At 42.0% G+C, this 14,856-nt stretch overlaps 67 pseudogenes; all 67 read right to left on the minus strand.

Moving 5' to 3' along the window:
- Window positions 1-53: 53 nt before the first annotated feature.
- On the minus strand, window positions 54-172 carry LOC142716898 (5S ribosomal RNA; annotated as a pseudogene).
- A 67-nt stretch (window positions 173-239) lies between these two features.
- Window positions 240-358, minus strand: LOC142716593 (5S ribosomal RNA; annotated as a pseudogene).
- Window positions 359-425: 67 nt separating this feature from the next.
- On the minus strand, window positions 426-544 carry LOC142716958 (5S ribosomal RNA; annotated as a pseudogene).
- Window positions 545-611: 67 nt separating this feature from the next.
- On the minus strand, window positions 612-730 carry LOC142716934 (5S ribosomal RNA; annotated as a pseudogene).
- Window positions 731-797: 67 nt separating this feature from the next.
- On the minus strand, window positions 798-916 carry LOC142716557 (5S ribosomal RNA; annotated as a pseudogene).
- Window positions 917-983: 67 nt separating this feature from the next.
- LOC142716942 (5S ribosomal RNA) lies at window positions 984-1,102 on the minus strand (annotated as a pseudogene).
- A 67-nt stretch (window positions 1,103-1,169) lies between these two features.
- LOC142716754 (5S ribosomal RNA) lies at window positions 1,170-1,288 on the minus strand (annotated as a pseudogene).
- A 67-nt stretch (window positions 1,289-1,355) lies between these two features.
- LOC142716975 (5S ribosomal RNA) lies at window positions 1,356-1,474 on the minus strand (annotated as a pseudogene).
- Window positions 1,475-1,541: 67 nt separating this feature from the next.
- LOC142716791 (5S ribosomal RNA) lies at window positions 1,542-1,660 on the minus strand (annotated as a pseudogene).
- A 67-nt stretch (window positions 1,661-1,727) lies between these two features.
- On the minus strand, window positions 1,728-1,846 carry LOC142716620 (5S ribosomal RNA; annotated as a pseudogene).
- Window positions 1,847-1,913: 67 nt separating this feature from the next.
- On the minus strand, window positions 1,914-2,032 carry LOC142716499 (5S ribosomal RNA; annotated as a pseudogene).
- Window positions 2,033-2,099: 67 nt separating this feature from the next.
- Window positions 2,100-2,218, minus strand: LOC142716560 (5S ribosomal RNA; annotated as a pseudogene).
- A 67-nt stretch (window positions 2,219-2,285) lies between these two features.
- LOC142716933 (5S ribosomal RNA) lies at window positions 2,286-2,404 on the minus strand (annotated as a pseudogene).
- A 67-nt stretch (window positions 2,405-2,471) lies between these two features.
- LOC142716840 (5S ribosomal RNA) lies at window positions 2,472-2,590 on the minus strand (annotated as a pseudogene).
- A 252-nt stretch (window positions 2,591-2,842) lies between these two features.
- LOC142716542 (5S ribosomal RNA) lies at window positions 2,843-2,961 on the minus strand (annotated as a pseudogene).
- Window positions 2,962-3,028: 67 nt separating this feature from the next.
- Window positions 3,029-3,147, minus strand: LOC142716524 (5S ribosomal RNA; annotated as a pseudogene).
- Window positions 3,148-3,214: 67 nt separating this feature from the next.
- On the minus strand, window positions 3,215-3,333 carry LOC142716833 (5S ribosomal RNA; annotated as a pseudogene).
- Window positions 3,334-3,957: 624 nt separating this feature from the next.
- LOC142716598 (5S ribosomal RNA) lies at window positions 3,958-4,076 on the minus strand (annotated as a pseudogene).
- A 67-nt stretch (window positions 4,077-4,143) lies between these two features.
- On the minus strand, window positions 4,144-4,262 carry LOC142716592 (5S ribosomal RNA; annotated as a pseudogene).
- Window positions 4,263-4,329: 67 nt separating this feature from the next.
- On the minus strand, window positions 4,330-4,448 carry LOC142716964 (5S ribosomal RNA; annotated as a pseudogene).
- Window positions 4,449-4,515: 67 nt separating this feature from the next.
- On the minus strand, window positions 4,516-4,634 carry LOC142716883 (5S ribosomal RNA; annotated as a pseudogene).
- A 67-nt stretch (window positions 4,635-4,701) lies between these two features.
- On the minus strand, window positions 4,702-4,820 carry LOC142716501 (5S ribosomal RNA; annotated as a pseudogene).
- Window positions 4,821-4,887: 67 nt separating this feature from the next.
- Window positions 4,888-5,006, minus strand: LOC142716573 (5S ribosomal RNA; annotated as a pseudogene).
- Window positions 5,007-5,073: 67 nt separating this feature from the next.
- Window positions 5,074-5,192, minus strand: LOC142716895 (5S ribosomal RNA; annotated as a pseudogene).
- Window positions 5,193-5,259: 67 nt separating this feature from the next.
- Window positions 5,260-5,378, minus strand: LOC142716908 (5S ribosomal RNA; annotated as a pseudogene).
- A 67-nt stretch (window positions 5,379-5,445) lies between these two features.
- On the minus strand, window positions 5,446-5,564 carry LOC142716877 (5S ribosomal RNA; annotated as a pseudogene).
- Window positions 5,565-5,817: 253 nt separating this feature from the next.
- LOC142716899 (5S ribosomal RNA) lies at window positions 5,818-5,936 on the minus strand (annotated as a pseudogene).
- A 67-nt stretch (window positions 5,937-6,003) lies between these two features.
- Window positions 6,004-6,122, minus strand: LOC142716622 (5S ribosomal RNA; annotated as a pseudogene).
- Window positions 6,123-6,189: 67 nt separating this feature from the next.
- LOC142716976 (5S ribosomal RNA) lies at window positions 6,190-6,308 on the minus strand (annotated as a pseudogene).
- Window positions 6,309-6,375: 67 nt separating this feature from the next.
- On the minus strand, window positions 6,376-6,494 carry LOC142716750 (5S ribosomal RNA; annotated as a pseudogene).
- Window positions 6,495-6,561: 67 nt separating this feature from the next.
- On the minus strand, window positions 6,562-6,680 carry LOC142716641 (5S ribosomal RNA; annotated as a pseudogene).
- A 253-nt stretch (window positions 6,681-6,933) lies between these two features.
- Window positions 6,934-7,052, minus strand: LOC142716759 (5S ribosomal RNA; annotated as a pseudogene).
- A 67-nt stretch (window positions 7,053-7,119) lies between these two features.
- Window positions 7,120-7,238, minus strand: LOC142716623 (5S ribosomal RNA; annotated as a pseudogene).
- A 67-nt stretch (window positions 7,239-7,305) lies between these two features.
- LOC142716796 (5S ribosomal RNA) lies at window positions 7,306-7,424 on the minus strand (annotated as a pseudogene).
- Window positions 7,425-7,491: 67 nt separating this feature from the next.
- Window positions 7,492-7,610, minus strand: LOC142716493 (5S ribosomal RNA; annotated as a pseudogene).
- A 67-nt stretch (window positions 7,611-7,677) lies between these two features.
- On the minus strand, window positions 7,678-7,796 carry LOC142716920 (5S ribosomal RNA; annotated as a pseudogene).
- A 67-nt stretch (window positions 7,797-7,863) lies between these two features.
- Window positions 7,864-7,982, minus strand: LOC142716635 (5S ribosomal RNA; annotated as a pseudogene).
- Window positions 7,983-8,049: 67 nt separating this feature from the next.
- Window positions 8,050-8,168, minus strand: LOC142716781 (5S ribosomal RNA; annotated as a pseudogene).
- Window positions 8,169-8,421: 253 nt separating this feature from the next.
- LOC142716673 (5S ribosomal RNA) lies at window positions 8,422-8,540 on the minus strand (annotated as a pseudogene).
- A 67-nt stretch (window positions 8,541-8,607) lies between these two features.
- Window positions 8,608-8,726, minus strand: LOC142716629 (5S ribosomal RNA; annotated as a pseudogene).
- A 253-nt stretch (window positions 8,727-8,979) lies between these two features.
- Window positions 8,980-9,098, minus strand: LOC142716842 (5S ribosomal RNA; annotated as a pseudogene).
- A 252-nt stretch (window positions 9,099-9,350) lies between these two features.
- LOC142716911 (5S ribosomal RNA) lies at window positions 9,351-9,469 on the minus strand (annotated as a pseudogene).
- Window positions 9,470-9,536: 67 nt separating this feature from the next.
- LOC142716572 (5S ribosomal RNA) lies at window positions 9,537-9,655 on the minus strand (annotated as a pseudogene).
- A 67-nt stretch (window positions 9,656-9,722) lies between these two features.
- On the minus strand, window positions 9,723-9,841 carry LOC142716714 (5S ribosomal RNA; annotated as a pseudogene).
- A 67-nt stretch (window positions 9,842-9,908) lies between these two features.
- LOC142716813 (5S ribosomal RNA) lies at window positions 9,909-10,027 on the minus strand (annotated as a pseudogene).
- Window positions 10,028-10,094: 67 nt separating this feature from the next.
- On the minus strand, window positions 10,095-10,213 carry LOC142716580 (5S ribosomal RNA; annotated as a pseudogene).
- A 67-nt stretch (window positions 10,214-10,280) lies between these two features.
- Window positions 10,281-10,399, minus strand: LOC142716889 (5S ribosomal RNA; annotated as a pseudogene).
- Window positions 10,400-10,466: 67 nt separating this feature from the next.
- LOC142716718 (5S ribosomal RNA) lies at window positions 10,467-10,585 on the minus strand (annotated as a pseudogene).
- A 67-nt stretch (window positions 10,586-10,652) lies between these two features.
- Window positions 10,653-10,771, minus strand: LOC142716660 (5S ribosomal RNA; annotated as a pseudogene).
- Window positions 10,772-10,838: 67 nt separating this feature from the next.
- Window positions 10,839-10,957, minus strand: LOC142716523 (5S ribosomal RNA; annotated as a pseudogene).
- A 67-nt stretch (window positions 10,958-11,024) lies between these two features.
- LOC142716677 (5S ribosomal RNA) lies at window positions 11,025-11,143 on the minus strand (annotated as a pseudogene).
- A 253-nt stretch (window positions 11,144-11,396) lies between these two features.
- LOC142716965 (5S ribosomal RNA) lies at window positions 11,397-11,515 on the minus strand (annotated as a pseudogene).
- A 67-nt stretch (window positions 11,516-11,582) lies between these two features.
- LOC142716776 (5S ribosomal RNA) lies at window positions 11,583-11,701 on the minus strand (annotated as a pseudogene).
- Window positions 11,702-11,768: 67 nt separating this feature from the next.
- LOC142716782 (5S ribosomal RNA) lies at window positions 11,769-11,887 on the minus strand (annotated as a pseudogene).
- A 67-nt stretch (window positions 11,888-11,954) lies between these two features.
- Window positions 11,955-12,073, minus strand: LOC142716669 (5S ribosomal RNA; annotated as a pseudogene).
- Window positions 12,074-12,140: 67 nt separating this feature from the next.
- Window positions 12,141-12,259, minus strand: LOC142716961 (5S ribosomal RNA; annotated as a pseudogene).
- A 253-nt stretch (window positions 12,260-12,512) lies between these two features.
- LOC142716932 (5S ribosomal RNA) lies at window positions 12,513-12,631 on the minus strand (annotated as a pseudogene).
- Window positions 12,632-12,698: 67 nt separating this feature from the next.
- Window positions 12,699-12,817, minus strand: LOC142716509 (5S ribosomal RNA; annotated as a pseudogene).
- A 67-nt stretch (window positions 12,818-12,884) lies between these two features.
- LOC142716904 (5S ribosomal RNA) lies at window positions 12,885-13,003 on the minus strand (annotated as a pseudogene).
- Window positions 13,004-13,256: 253 nt separating this feature from the next.
- LOC142716765 (5S ribosomal RNA) lies at window positions 13,257-13,375 on the minus strand (annotated as a pseudogene).
- A 67-nt stretch (window positions 13,376-13,442) lies between these two features.
- Window positions 13,443-13,561, minus strand: LOC142716826 (5S ribosomal RNA; annotated as a pseudogene).
- A 67-nt stretch (window positions 13,562-13,628) lies between these two features.
- On the minus strand, window positions 13,629-13,747 carry LOC142716543 (5S ribosomal RNA; annotated as a pseudogene).
- A 67-nt stretch (window positions 13,748-13,814) lies between these two features.
- Window positions 13,815-13,933, minus strand: LOC142716556 (5S ribosomal RNA; annotated as a pseudogene).
- A 67-nt stretch (window positions 13,934-14,000) lies between these two features.
- On the minus strand, window positions 14,001-14,119 carry LOC142716941 (5S ribosomal RNA; annotated as a pseudogene).
- Window positions 14,120-14,186: 67 nt separating this feature from the next.
- LOC142716664 (5S ribosomal RNA) lies at window positions 14,187-14,305 on the minus strand (annotated as a pseudogene).
- Window positions 14,306-14,372: 67 nt separating this feature from the next.
- LOC142716843 (5S ribosomal RNA) lies at window positions 14,373-14,491 on the minus strand (annotated as a pseudogene).
- A 67-nt stretch (window positions 14,492-14,558) lies between these two features.
- LOC142716968 (5S ribosomal RNA) lies at window positions 14,559-14,677 on the minus strand (annotated as a pseudogene).
- Window positions 14,678-14,856: the final 179 nt, after the last annotated feature.

Genomic DNA, 14,856 nt, shown 5'->3' on the forward strand with positions numbered 1-14,856 from the left:
TCCATAGTCCTTTTTAATCGATTGTGAAAGAAAATCTAAACGACATAATAAAAAGACAACCGCACCACGGATTCCCAGACAGTCTCCCACACTGGTACTAGCGAGGCCTTAAGCTGTGTAACTTCTACGATCTGACGAGAGCAGACACATTCAGCTTAGAATGGCCATTGACATTAAATGCTTTAATCCATAGTCCTTTTTAATCGATTGTGAAAGAAAATCTAAACGACATAATAAAAAGTCAACCGCACCACGGATTCCCAGACAGTCTCCCACACTGGTACTAGCGAGGCCTTAAGCTGTGTAACTTCTGCGATCTGACGAGAGCAAGGACATTCAGCTTAGAATGGCCATTGACATTAAATGCTTTAATCCATAGTCCTTTTTAATCGATTGTGAAACAAAATCGAAACGACATAATAAAAATTCAACCGCACCACGGATTCCCAGACAGTCTCCCAAACTGGTACTAGCGAGGCGTTAAGCTGTGTAACTTCTGCGATCTGACGAGAGCAGGCACATTCAGCTTAGAATGGCCATTGACATTAAAAGCCTTAATCCATAGTCCTATTTAATCTATTGTGAAACAAAATCTAAACAACATAATAAAAAGTCAACCACACCACGGATTCCCAGACAGTCTCCCACACTGGAACTAGCGAGGCCTTAAGCTGTGTAACTTCTGCAATCTGACGAGAGCAGGCACATTCAGCTTAGAATGGCCATTGACATTAAAAGCCTTAATCCATAGTCCTTTTTAATCGATTGTGAAACAAAATCTAAACGACATAATAAAAAGTCAACCGCACCACGGATTCCCAGCCAGTCTCCCACACTGGTACTAGCGAGGCCTTAAGCTGTGTAACTTCTGCGATCTGACGAGAGCAGGGACATTCAGCTTAGAATGGCCATTGACATTAAATGCTTTAATCCATAGTCCTTTTTAATCGATTGTGAAACAAAATCTAAACGACATAATAAAAATTCAACCGCACCACGGATTCCCAGACAGTCTCCCACACTGGTTCTAGCGAGGCCTTAAGCTGTGTAACTTCTGCGATCTGACGAGAGCAGGCACATTCAGCTTAGAATGGCCATTGACGTTAAATGCTTTAATCCATAGTCCTATTTAATCTATTGTGAAACAAAATCTAAACGACATAGTAAAAAGTCAACCGCGCCACGGATTCCCAGACAGTCTCCCACACTGGTACTAGCGAGGCCTTAAGCTGTGTAACTTCTGAGATCTGACGAGAGCAGGCACATTCAGCTTAGAATGGCCATTGACATTAAATGCTTTAATCCATAGTCCTTTTTAATCGATTGTGAAACAAAATCTAAACGACATAATAAAAAGTCAACCGCACCACGGATTCCCAGACAGTCTCCCACACTGGTACTAGCGAGGCCTTAAGCTGTGTAACTTCTGCGATCTGACGAGAGCAGGTACATTCAGCTTAGAATGGCCATTGACATTAAATGCTTTAATCCATAGTCCTTTTTAATCGATTGTGAAAGAAAATCTAAACGACATAATAAAAAGTCAACCGCACCACGGATTCCCAGACAGTCTCCCACACTGGTACTAGCGAGGCCTTAAGCTGTGTAACTTCTACGATCTGACGAGAGCAGACACATTCAGCTTAGAATGGCCATTGACATTAAATGCTTTAATCCATAGTCCTTTTTAATCAATTGTGAAACAAAATCTAAACGACATAATAAAAATTCAACCGCACCACGGATTCCCAGACAGTCTCCCACACTGGTACTAGCGAGGCCTTAAGCTGTGTAACTTCTGCGATCTGACGAGAGCAGGCACATTCAGCTTAGAATGGCCATTGACATTTAAAGCCTTAATCCATAGTCCTATTTAATCTATTGTGAAACAAAATCTAAACAACATAATAAAAAGTCAACCGCACCACGGATTCCCAGACAGTCTCCCACACTGGTACTAGCGAGGCCTTAAGCTGTGTAACTTCTGCGATCTGACGAGAGCAGGGACATTCAGCTTAGAATGGCCATTGACATTAAATGCTTTAATCCATAGTCCTTTTTAATCGATTGTGAAACAAAATCTAAACGACATAATAAAAATTCAACCGCACCACGGATTCCCAGACAGTCGCCCACACTGGTACTAGCGAGGCCTTAAGCTGTGTAACTTCTGCGTTCTGACGAGAGCAGGCACATTCAGCTTAGAATGGCCATTGACGTTAAATGCTTTAATCCATAGTCCTATTTAATCTATTGTGAAACAAAATCTAAACGACATAATAAAAAGTCAACCGCACCACGGATTCCCAGACAGTCTCCCACACTGGTACCAGCGAGGCGTTAAGCTGTGTAACTTCTGCGATCTAACGAGAGCAGGCACATTCAGCTTAGAATGGCCATTGACATTAAATGCTTTAATCCATAGTCCTTTTTAATCGATTGTGAAACAAAATCTAAACGACATAATAAAAAGTCAACCGCACCACGGATTCCCAGACAGTCTCACACACTGGTACTAGCGAGGCCTTAAGCTGTGTAACTTCTGCGTTCTGACGAGAGCAGGCACATTCAGCTTGGAATGGCCATTGACGTTAAATGCTTTAATCCATAGTCCTATTTAATCTATTGTGAAACAAAATCGAAACGACATAATAAAAATTCAACCGCACCACGGATTCCCAGACAGTCTCCCACACTGGTACTAGCGAGGCCTTAAGCTGTGTAACTTCTGCGATCTGACGAGAAAGGCACATTCAGCTTAGAATGGCCATTGACATTAAATGCTTTAATCCATAGTCCTTTTTAATCGATTGTGAAACAAAATCTAAACGACATAATAAAAAGTCAACCGCACCACGGATTCCCAGACAGTCTCCCACACTGGTACTAGCGAAGCCTTAAGCTGTGTAACTTCTGCGATCTGACGAGAGCAGGCACATTCAGCTTAGAATGGCCATTGACATTAAATGCTTTAATCCATAGTCCTTTTTTATCGATTGTGAAACAAAATCTAAACGACATAATAAAAATTCAACCGCACCACGGATTCCCAGACAGTCTCCCACACTGGTACTAGCGAGGCCTTAAGCTGCGTAACTTCTGCGATCTGACGAGAGCAGGCACATTCAGCTTAGAATGGCCATTGACATTAAATGCTTTAATCCATAGTCCTTTTTAATCGATTGTGAAACAAAATCTAAACGACATAATAAAAATTCAACCGCACCACGGATTCCCAGACAGTCTCCCACACTGGTACTAGCGAGGCCTTAAGCTGTGTAACTTCTGTGATCTGACGAGAGCAGGCACATTCAGCTTAGAATGGCCATTGACGTTAAATGCTTTAATCCATAGTCCTATTTAATCTATTGTGAAACAAAATCTAAACGACATAATAAAAAGTCAACCGCACCACGGATTCCCAGACAGTCTCCCACACTGGTACCAGCGAGGCGTTAAGCTGTGTAACTTCTGCGATCTAACGAGAGCAGGCACATTCAGCTTAGAATAGCCATTGACATTAGATGCTTTAATCCATAGTCCTTTTTAATCGATTGTGAAACAAAATCTAAACGACATAATAAAAAGTCAACCGCACCAGGGATACCCAGACAGTCTCACACACTGGTACTGGCGAGGCCTTAAGCTGTGTAACTTCTGCGTTCTGACGAGAGCAGGCACATTCAGCTTGGAATGGCCATTGACGTTAAATGCTTTAATCCATAGTCCTATTTAATCTATTGTGAAACAAAATCGAAACGACATAATAAAAATTCAACCGCACCACGGATTCCCAGACAGTCTCCCACACTGGTACTAGCGAGGCCTTAAGCTGTGTAACTTCTGCGATCTGACGAGAAAGGCACATTCAGCTTCGAATGGCCATTGACATTAAATGCTTTAATCCATAGTCCTTTTTAATCGATTGTGAAACAAAATCTAAACGACATAATAAAAAGTCAACCGCACCACGGATTCCCAGACAGTCTCCCACACTGGTACTAGCGAGGCCTTAAGCTGTGTAACTTCTGCAATCTGACGAGAGCAGGCACATTCAGCTTAGAATGGCCATTGACATTAAATGCTTTAATCCATAGTCCTTTTTAATCGATTGTGAAACAAAATCTAAACGACATAATAAAAAGTCAACCACACCACGGATTCCCAGACAGTCTCCCACACTGGTACTAGCGAGGCCTTAAGCTGTGTAACTTCTGCGATCTGACGAGAGCAGGGACATTCAGCTTAGAATGGCCATTGACATTAAATGCTTTAATCCATAGTCCTTTTTAATCGATTGTGAAACAAAATCTAAACGACATAATAAAAATTCAACCGCACCACGGATTCCCAGACAGTCTCCCACACTGGTACTAGCGAGGCGTTAAGCTGTGTAACTTCTGCGATCTAACGAGAGCAGGCACATTCAGCTTAGAATGGCCATTGACATTAAATGCTTTAATCCATAGTCCTTTTTAATCGATTGTGAAACAAAATCTAAACGACATAATAAAAAGTCAACCGCACCACGGATTCCCAGACAGTCTCCCACACTGGTACTAGCGAGGCCTTAAGCTGTGTAACTTCTGCGATCTGACGAGAGCAGGCACATTCAGCTTAGAATGGCCATTGACATTAAAAGTCTTAATCCATAGTCCTATTTAATCTATTGTGAAACAAAATCTAAACAACATAATAAAAAGTCAACCGCACCACGGATTCCCAGACAGTCTCCCACACTGGTACTAGCGAGGCCTTAAGCTGTGTAACTTCTGCGATCTGACGAGAGCAGGGACATTCAGCTTAGAATGGCCATTGACATTAAATGCTTTAATCCATAGTCCTTTTTAATCGATTGTGAAACAAAATCTAAACGACATAATAAAAATTCAACCGCACCACGGATTCCCAGACAGTCTCCCACAATGGTACTAGCGAGGCCTTAAGCTGTGTAACTTCTGCGTTCTGACGAGAGCAGGCACATTCAGCTTAGAATGGCCATTGACGTTAAATGCTTTAATCCATAGTCCTATTTAATCTATTGTGAAACAAAATCTAAACGACATAATAAAAAGTCAACCGCACCACGGATTCCCAGACAGTCTCCCACACTGGTACTAGCGAGGCCTTAAGCTGTGTAACTTCTGCGATCTGACGAGAGCAGGCACATTCAGCTTAGAATGGCCATTGACATTAAATGCTTTAATCCATAGTCCTTTTTAATCGATTGTGAAACAAAATCTAAACGACATAATAAAAAGTCAACCGCACCACGGATTCCCAGACAGTCTCCCACACTGGTACTAGCGAGGCCTTAAGCTGTGTAACTTCTGCGATCTGACGAGAGCAGGCACATTCAGCTTAGAATGGCCATTGACATTAAATGCTTTAATCCATAGTCCTTTTTAATCGATTGTGAAACAAAATCTAAACGACATAATAAAAAGTCAACCGCACCACGGATTCCCAGACAGTCTCCCAAACTGGTACTAGCGAGGCGTTAAGCTGTGTAACTTCTGCGATCTAACGAGAGCAGGCACATTCAGCTTAGAATGGCCATTGACATTAAACGCTTTAATCCATAGTCCTTTTTAATCGATTGTGAAACAAAATCTAAACGACATAATAAATAGGCAACCGCACCAAGGATTCCCAGACAGTCTCCCACACTGGTACTAGCAAGGTCTTAAGCTTTGTAAGTTCTGCGGTCTGACGAGAGCAGGCACATTCAGCTTAGAATGACCATTGACATTAAAAGCCTTAATCCATAGTCCTATTTAATCTATTGTGAAACAAAATCTAAACAACATAATAAAAAGTCAACCGCACCACGGATTCCCAGACAGTCTCCCACACTGGTACTAGCGAGGCCTTAAGTTGTGTAACTTCGGCGATCTGACGAGAGCAGGGACATTCAGCTTAGAATGGCCATTGACATTAAATGCTTTAATCCATAGTCCTTTTTTATCGATTGTGAAACAAAATCTAAACGACATAATAAAAATTCAACCGCACCACGGATTCCCAGACAGTCTCCCACACTGGTACTAGCGAGGCCTTAAGCTGTGTAACTTCTGCGATCTGACGAGAGCAGGCACATTCAGCTTAGAATGGCCATTGACATTAAATGCTTTAATCCATAGTCCTTTTTAATCGATTGTGAAACAAAATCTAAACGACATAATAAAAATTCAACCGAACCACGGATTCCCAGACAGTCTCCCACACTGGTACTAGCGAGGCCTTAAGCTGTGTAACTTCTGCGATCTGACGAGAGCAGGCACATTCAGCTTAGAACGGCCATTGACGTTAAATGCTTTAATCCATAGTCCTATTTAATCTATTGTGAAACAAAATCTAAACGACATAATAAAAAGTCAACCGCACCACGGATTCCCAGACAGTCTCCCACACTGGTACTTGCGAGACCTTAAGCTGTGTAACTTCTGCGATCTGACGAGAGCAGGGACATTCAGCTTAGAATGGCCATTGACATTAAATGCTTTAATCCATAGTCCTTTTTAATCGATTGTGAAACAAAATCTAAACGACATAATAAAAATTCAACCGCACCACGGATTCCCAGACAGTCTCCCACACTGGTACTAGCGAGGCCTTAAGCTGTGTAACTTCTGCGATCTGACGAGAGCAGGCACGTTCAGCTTAGAATGGCCATTGACATTAAAAGCCTTAATCCATAGTCCTATTTAATCTATTGTGAAACAAAATCTAAACAACATAATAAAAAGTCAACCACACCACGGATTCCCAGACAGGCTCCCACACTGGAACTAGCGAGGCCTTAAGCTGTGTAACTTCTGCAACCTGACGAGAGCAGGCACATTCAGCTTAGAATGGCCATTGACTTTAAATGCTTTAATCCATAGTCCTTTTTAATCGATTGTGAAACAAAATCTAAACGACATAATAAAAAGTCAACCGCACCACGGATTCCCAGACAGTCTCCCACACTGGTACTAGCGAGGCCTTAAGCTGTGCAACTTCTGCGATCTGACGAGAGCAGGGACATTCAGCTTAGAATGGCCATTGACATTAAATGCTTTAATCCATAGTCCTTTTTAATCGATTGTGAAACAAAATCTAAACGACATAATAAAAATTCAACCGCACCACGGATTCCCAGACAGTCTCCCACACTGGTACTAGCGAGGCCTTAAGCTGTGTAACTTCTGCGATCTGACGAGAGCAGGCACATTCAGCTTAGAATGGCCATTGACTTGAAATGCTTTAATCCATAGTCCTATTTAATCTATTGTGAAACAAAATCTAAACGACATAGTAAAAAGTCAACCGCACCACGGATTCCCAGACAGTCTCCCACACTGGTACTAGCGAGGCCTTAAGCTGTGTATCTTCTGAGATCTGACGAGAGCAGGCACATTCAGCTTAGAATGGCCATTGACATTAAATGGTTTAATCCATAGTCCTTTTTAATCGATTGTGAAACAAAATCTAAACGACATAATAAAAAGTCAACCGCACCACGGATTCCCAGACAGTCTCCCACACTGGTACTAGCGAGGCCTTAAGCTGTGTAACTTCTGCGATCTGACGAGAGCAGGTACATTCAGCTTAGAATGGCCATTGACATTAAATGCTTTAATCCATAGTCCTTTTTAATCGATTGTGAAACAAAATCTAAACGACATAATAAAAAGTCAACCGCACCACGGATTCCCAGACAGTCTCCCACACTGGTACTAGCGAGGCCTTAAGCTGTGTAACTTCTGCGATCTGACGAGAGCAGGCACATTCAGCTTAGAATGGCCATTGACATTAAAAGCCTTAATCCATAGTCCTATTTAATCTATTGTGAAACAAAATCTAAACAACATAATAAAAAGGCAACCGCACCACGGATTCCCAGACAGTCTCCCACACTGGTACTAGCGAGGCCTTAAGCTGTGTAACTTCTGCGATCTGACGAGAGCAGGGACATTCAGCTTAGAATGGCCATTGACATTAAATGCTTTAATCCATAGTCCTTTTTAATCGATTGTGAAACAAAATCTAAACGACATAATAAAAATGCAACCGCACCACGGATTCCCAGACAGTCTCCCACACTGGTACTAGCGAGGCCTTAAGCTGTGTAACTTCTGCGTTCTGACGAGAGCAGGCACATTCAGCTTAGAATGGCCATTAACATTAAATGCTTTAATCCATAGTCCTATTTAATCTATTGTGAAACAAAATCTAAACGACATAATAAAAAGTCAACTGCACCACGGATTCCCAGACAGTCTCCCACACTGGTACCAGCGAGGCGTTAAGCTGTGTAACTTCTGCGATCTAACGAGAGCAGGCACATTGAGCTTAGAATGGCCATTGACATTAAATGCTTTAATCCATAGTCCTTTTTAATCGATTGTGAAACAAAATCTAAACGACATAATAAAAAGTCAACCGCACCACGGATTCCCAGACAGTCTCACACACTGGTACTAGCGAGGCCTTAAGCTGTGTAACTTCTGCGTTCTGACGAGAGCAGGCACATTCAGCTTAGAATGGCCATTGACATTAAATGCTTTAATCCATAGTCCTTTTTAATCGATTGTGAAACAAAATCTAAACGACATAATAAAAGTTCAACCGCACCACGGATTCCCAGACAGTCTCCCACACTGGTACTAGCGAGGCCTTAAGCTGTGTAACTTCTGCGTTCCGACGAGAGCAGGCACATTCAGCTTAGAATGGCCATTGACGTTAAATGCTTTAATCCATAGTCCTATTTAATCTATTGTGAAACAAAATCTAAACGACATAATAAAAAGTCAACCGCACCACGGATTCCCAGACAGTCTCCCACACTGGTACCAGCGAGGCGTTAAGCTGTGTAACTTCTGCGATCTAACGAGAGCAGGCACATTCAGCTTAGAATAGCCATTCACATTAAATGCTTTAATCCATAGTCCTTTTTAATCGATTGTGAAACAAAATCTAAACGACATAATAAAAAGTCAACCGCACCACGGATTCCCAGACAGTCTCACACACTGGTACTAGCGAGGCCTTAAGCTGTGTAACTTCTGCGTTCTGACGAGAGCAGGCACATTCAGCTTGGAATGGCCATTGACGTTAAATGCTTTAATCCATAGTCCTATTTAATCTATTGTGAAACAAAATCGAAACGACATAATAAAAATTCAACCACACCACGGATTCCAAGACAGTCTCCCACACTGGTACTAGCGAGGCCTTAAGCTGTGTAACTTCTGCGATCTGACGAGAAAGGAACATTCAGCTTAGAATGGCCATTGACATTAAATGCTTTAATCCATAGTCCTTTTTAATCGATTGTGAAACAAAATCTAAACGACATAATAAAAAGTCAACCGCACCACAGATTCCCAGACAGTCTCCCACACTGGTACTAGCGAGGCCTTAAGCTGTGTAACTTCTGCAATCTGACAAGAGCAGGCACATTCAGCTTAGAATGGCCATTGACATTAAATGCTTTAATACATAGTCCTTTTTAATCGATTGTGAAACAAAATCTAAACGACATAATAAGAAGTCAACCGCACCACGGATTCCCAGACAGTCTCCCACACTGGTACTAGCGAGGCCTTAAACTGTGTAACTTCTGCGATCTGACGAGAGCAGGGACATTCAGCTTAGAATGGCCATTGACATTAAATGCTTTAATCCATAGTCCTTTTTAATCGATTGTGAAACAAAATCTAAACGACATAATAAAAATTCAACCGCACCACAGATTCCCAGACAGTCTCCCACACTGGTACTAGCGAGGCCTTAAGCTGTGTAACTTCTGCGATCTGACGAGAGCAGGCACATTCAGCTTAGAATGGCCATTGACGTTAAATGCTTTAATCCATAGTCCTATTTAATCTATTGTGAAACAAAATCTAAACAACATAATAAAAAGTCAACCGCACCACGGATGCCCAGACAGTCTCCCACACTGGTACTAGCGAGGCCTTAAGCTGTGTAACTTCTGAGATCTGATGAGAGCAGGCACATTCAGCTTAGAATGGCCATTGACATTAAATGCTTTAATCCATAGTCCTTTTTAATCGATTGTGAAACAAAATCTAAACGACATAATAAAAAGTCAACCGCACCACGGATTCCCAGACAGTCTCCCACACTGGTACTAGCAAGGCCTTAAGCTGTGTAACTTCTGCGATCTGACGAGAGCAGGGACATTCAGCTTAGAATGGCCATTGACATTAAATGCTTTAATCCATAGTCCTTTTTAATCGATTGTGAAACAAAATCTAAACGACATAATAAAAATTCAACCGCACCACGGATTCCCAGACAGTCTCCCACAATGGTACTAGCGAGGCATTAAGCTGTGTAACTTCTGCGTTCTGACGAGAGCAGGCACATTCAGCTTAGAATGGCCATTGACATTAAATGCTTTAATCCATAGTCCTTTTTAATCGATTGTGAAACAAAATCTAAACGACATAATAAAAAGTCAACCGCACCACGGATTCCCAGACAGTCTCCCACACTGGTACTAGCGAGGCCTTAAGCTGTGTAACTTCAGCGATCTGACGAGAGCAGGCACATTAAGCTTAGAATGGCCATTGACATTAAATGCTTTAATCCATAGTCCTTTTTAATCGATTGTGAAACAAAATCTAAACGACATAATAAAAAGTAAACCGCACCACGGATTCCCAGACAGTCTCCCACACTGGTACTAGCGAGGCCTTAAGCTGTGTAACTTCTGCGATCTGACGAGAGCAGGGACATTCAGCTTAGAATGGCCATTGACATTAAATGCTTTAATCCATAGTCCTTTTTAATCGATTGTGAAACAAAATCTAAACGACATAATAAAAAGTCAACCGCACCACGGATTCCCAGACAGTCTCCCACACTGGTACTAGCGAGGCCTTAAACTGTGTAACTTCTGCGATCTGACGAGAGCAGGCACATTCAGCTTAGAATGGCCATTGACATTAAATGCTTTTATCCATAGTCCTTTTTAATCGATTGTGAAACAAAATCTAAACGACATAATAAAAAGTCAACCGCACCACGGATTCCCAGACAGTCTCCCACACTGGTACTAGCGAGGCCTTAAGCTGTGTAACTTCTACGATCTGACGAGAGCAGGGACATTCAGCTTAGAATGGCCATTGACATCAAATGCTTTAATCCATAGTCCTTTTTAATCGATTGTGAAACAAAATCTAAACGACATAATAAAAAGTCAACCGCACCACGGATTCCCAGACAGTCTCCCACACTGGTACTAGCGAGGCGTTAAACTGTGTAACTTCTGCGATCTAACGAGAGAAGGCACATTCAGCTTAGAATGGCCATTGACATTAAATGCTTTAATCCATAGTCCTTTTTAATCGATTGTGAAACAAAATCTAAACGACATAATAAAAAGGCAAGCGCACCACAAATTCCCAGACAGTCTCCCACACTTGTACTAGCGAGGCCTTAAGCTGTGTAACTTCTGCGATCTGACGAGAGCAGGCACATTCAGCTTAGAATGGCCATTGACATTAAAAGCCTTAATCCATAGTCCTATTTAATCTATTGTGAAACAAAATCTAAACAACATAATAAAAATTCAACCGCACCACGGATTCCCAGACAGTCTCCCACACTGGTACTAGCGAGGCCTTAAGCTGTGTAACTTCTGCGATCTGACGAGAGCAGGGACATTCAGCCTAGAATGGCCATTGACATTAAAGGCTTTAATCCATAGTCCTTTTTAATCGATTGTGAAACAAAATCTAAACGACATAATAAAAATTCAACCACACCACAGATTCCCAGACAGTCTCCCACACTGGTACTAGCGAGGCCTTAAGCTGTGTAACTTCTGCGTTCTGACGAGAGCAGGCACATTCAGCTTAGAATGGCTATTGACGTTAAACGCATTAATCCATAGTCCTATTTAATCTATTGTGAAACAAAATCTAAACGACATAATAAAAAGTCAACCGCACCACGGATTCCCAGACAGTCTCCCACACTGGTACTAGCGAGACCTTAAGCTGTGTAACTTCTGCGATCTGACGAGAGCAGGGACATTCAGCTTAGAATGGCCATTGACATTAAATGCTTTAATCCATAGTCCTTTTTAATCGATTGTGAAACAAAATCTAAACGACATAATAAAAATTCAACCGCACCACGGATTCCCAGACAGTCTCCCACACTGGTACTAGCGAGGCCTTAAGCTGTGTAACTTCTGCGATCTGACGAGAGGAGGCACATTCAGCTTAGAATGGCCATTGACGTTAAATGCTTTAATCCATAGTCCTATTTAATCTATTGTGAAACAAAATCTAAACGACATAATAAAAAGTCAACCGCACCCCGGATTCCCAGACAGTCTCCCACACTGGTACTAGCGAGGCGTTAAGCTGTGTAACTTCTGCGATCTAACGAGAGCAGGCACATTCAGCTTCGAATGGCCATTGACATTAAATGCTTTAATCCATAGTCCTTTTTAATCGATTGTGAAACAAAATCTAAACGACATAATAAAAAGTCAACCGCACCACGGATTCCCAGACAGTCTCCCACACTGGTACTAGCGAGGCCTTAAGCTGTGTAACTTCTGCGATCTGACGAGAGCAGGCACATTCAGCTTAGAATGGCCATTGACATTAAAAGCCTTAATCCATAGTCCTATTTAATCTATTGTGAAACAAAATCTAAACAACATAATAAAAAGTCAACCGCACCACGGATTCCCAGACAGTCTCCCACACTGGTACTAGCGAGGCCTTAAGCTATGTAACTTCTGCGTTCTGACGAGAGCAGGCACATTCAGCTTAGAATGGCCATTGACGTTAAATGTTTTAATCCATAGTCCTATTTAATCTATTGTGAAACAAAATCTAAACGACATTATAAAAAGTCAACCGCACCACGGATTCCCAGACAGTCTCCCACACTGGTACTAGCAGGGCCTTAAGCTGTGTAACTTCTGCGATCTGACGAGAGCAGGGACATTCAGCTTACAATGGCCATTGACGTTAAATGCTGTAATCCATAGTCCTTTTTAATCGATTGTGAAACAAAATCGAAACGACATAATAAAAATTCAACCGCTCCACGGATTCCCAGACAGTCTCCCACACTGGTACTAGCGAGGCCTTAAGCTGTGCAACTTGTGCGATCTGACGAGAGCAGGCACATTCAGCTTAGAATGGCCATTGACGTTAAATGCTTTAATCCATAGTCCTATTTAATCTATTGTGAAACAAAATCTAAACGACATAATAAAAAGTCAACCGCACCACGGATTCCCAGACAGTCTCCCACACTGGTTCTAGCGAGGCCTTAAGCTGTGTAACTTCTGCGATCTGACGAGAGCAGGTACATTCAGCTTAGAATGACCATTGACATTAAAAGCCTTAATCCATAGTCCTATTTAATCTATTGTGAAACAAAATCTAAACAACATAATAAAAGGGCAACCGCACCACGGATTCCCAGACAGTCTCCCACACTGGTACTAGCGAGGCCTTAAGCTGTGTAACTTCTGCGATCTGACAAGAGCAGGGACATTCAGCTTAGAATGGCCATTGACTTTAAAGGCTTTAATCCATAGTCCTTTTTAATCGATTGTGAAACAAAATCTAAACGACATAATAAAAATTCAACCGCACCACGGATTCCCAGACAGTCTCCCACACTGGTACTAGCGAGGCCTTAAGCTGTGTAACTTCTGCGTTCGGACGAGAGCAGGCACATTCAGCTTAGAATGGCTATTGACGTTAAATGCTTTAATCCATAGTCCTATTTAATCTATTGTGAAACAAAATCTAAACAACATAATAAAAAGGCAACTGCACCACGGATTCCCAGACAGTCTCCCACACTGGTACTAGCGAGGCCTTAAGCTGTGTAACTTCTGCGATCTGACGAGAGCAGGCACATTCAGCTTAGAATGGCCATTGACATTAAATGCTTTAATCCATAGTCCTTTTTAATCGATTGTGAAACAAAATCTAAACAACATAATAAAAAGTCAACCGCACCACGGATTCCAAGACAGTCTCCCACAATGGTACTAGCGAAGCCTTAAGCTGTGTAACTTCTGCTATCTGACGAGAGCAGGCACATTCAGCTTAGAATGGCCATTGACATTAAATGCTTTAATCCATAGTCCTTTTTAATCGATTGTGAAACAAAATCTAAACGACATAATAAAAGGTCAACCACACCACGGATTCCCAGACAGTCTCCCACACTGGTACTAGCGAGGCCTTAAGCTGTGTAACTTCTGCGATCTGACGAGAGCAGGGACATTCAGCCTAGAATGGCCATTGACATTAAAGGCTTTAATCCATAGTCCTTTTTAATCGATTGTGAAACAAAATCTAAACGACATAATAAAAATTCAACCACACCACTGATTCCCAGACAGTCTCCCACACTGGTACTAGCGAGGCCTTAAGCTGTGTAACTTCTGCGTTCTGACGAGAGCAGGCACATTCAGCTTAGAATGGCTATTGACATTAAATGCTTTAATCCATAGTCCTATTTAATCTATTGTGAAACAAAATCTAAACGACATAATAAAAAGTCAACTGCACCACGGATTCCCAGACAGTCTCCCACACTGGTACTAGCGAGGCCTTAAGCTGTGTAACTTCTGCGATCTGACGAGAGCAGGCACATTCAGCTTAGAATGGCCATTGACATTAAATCCTTTAATCCATAGTCCTTTTTAATCGATTGTGAAACAAAATCTAAACGACATAATAAAAAGTCAACCTCACCACGGATTCCCAGACAGTCTCCCACACTGGTACTAGCGAGGCCTTAAGCTGTGTAACTTCTGCGATCTGACGAGAGCAGGCACATTCAGCTTAGAATGGC

This window comes from Rhinoderma darwinii, unplaced genomic scaffold (assembly GCF_050947455.1).
Source record: "Rhinoderma darwinii isolate aRhiDar2 unplaced genomic scaffold, aRhiDar2.hap1 Scaffold_4521, whole genome shotgun sequence".
Lineage (NCBI taxonomy): Eukaryota > Metazoa > Chordata > Amphibia > Anura > Rhinodermatidae > Rhinoderma > Rhinoderma darwinii.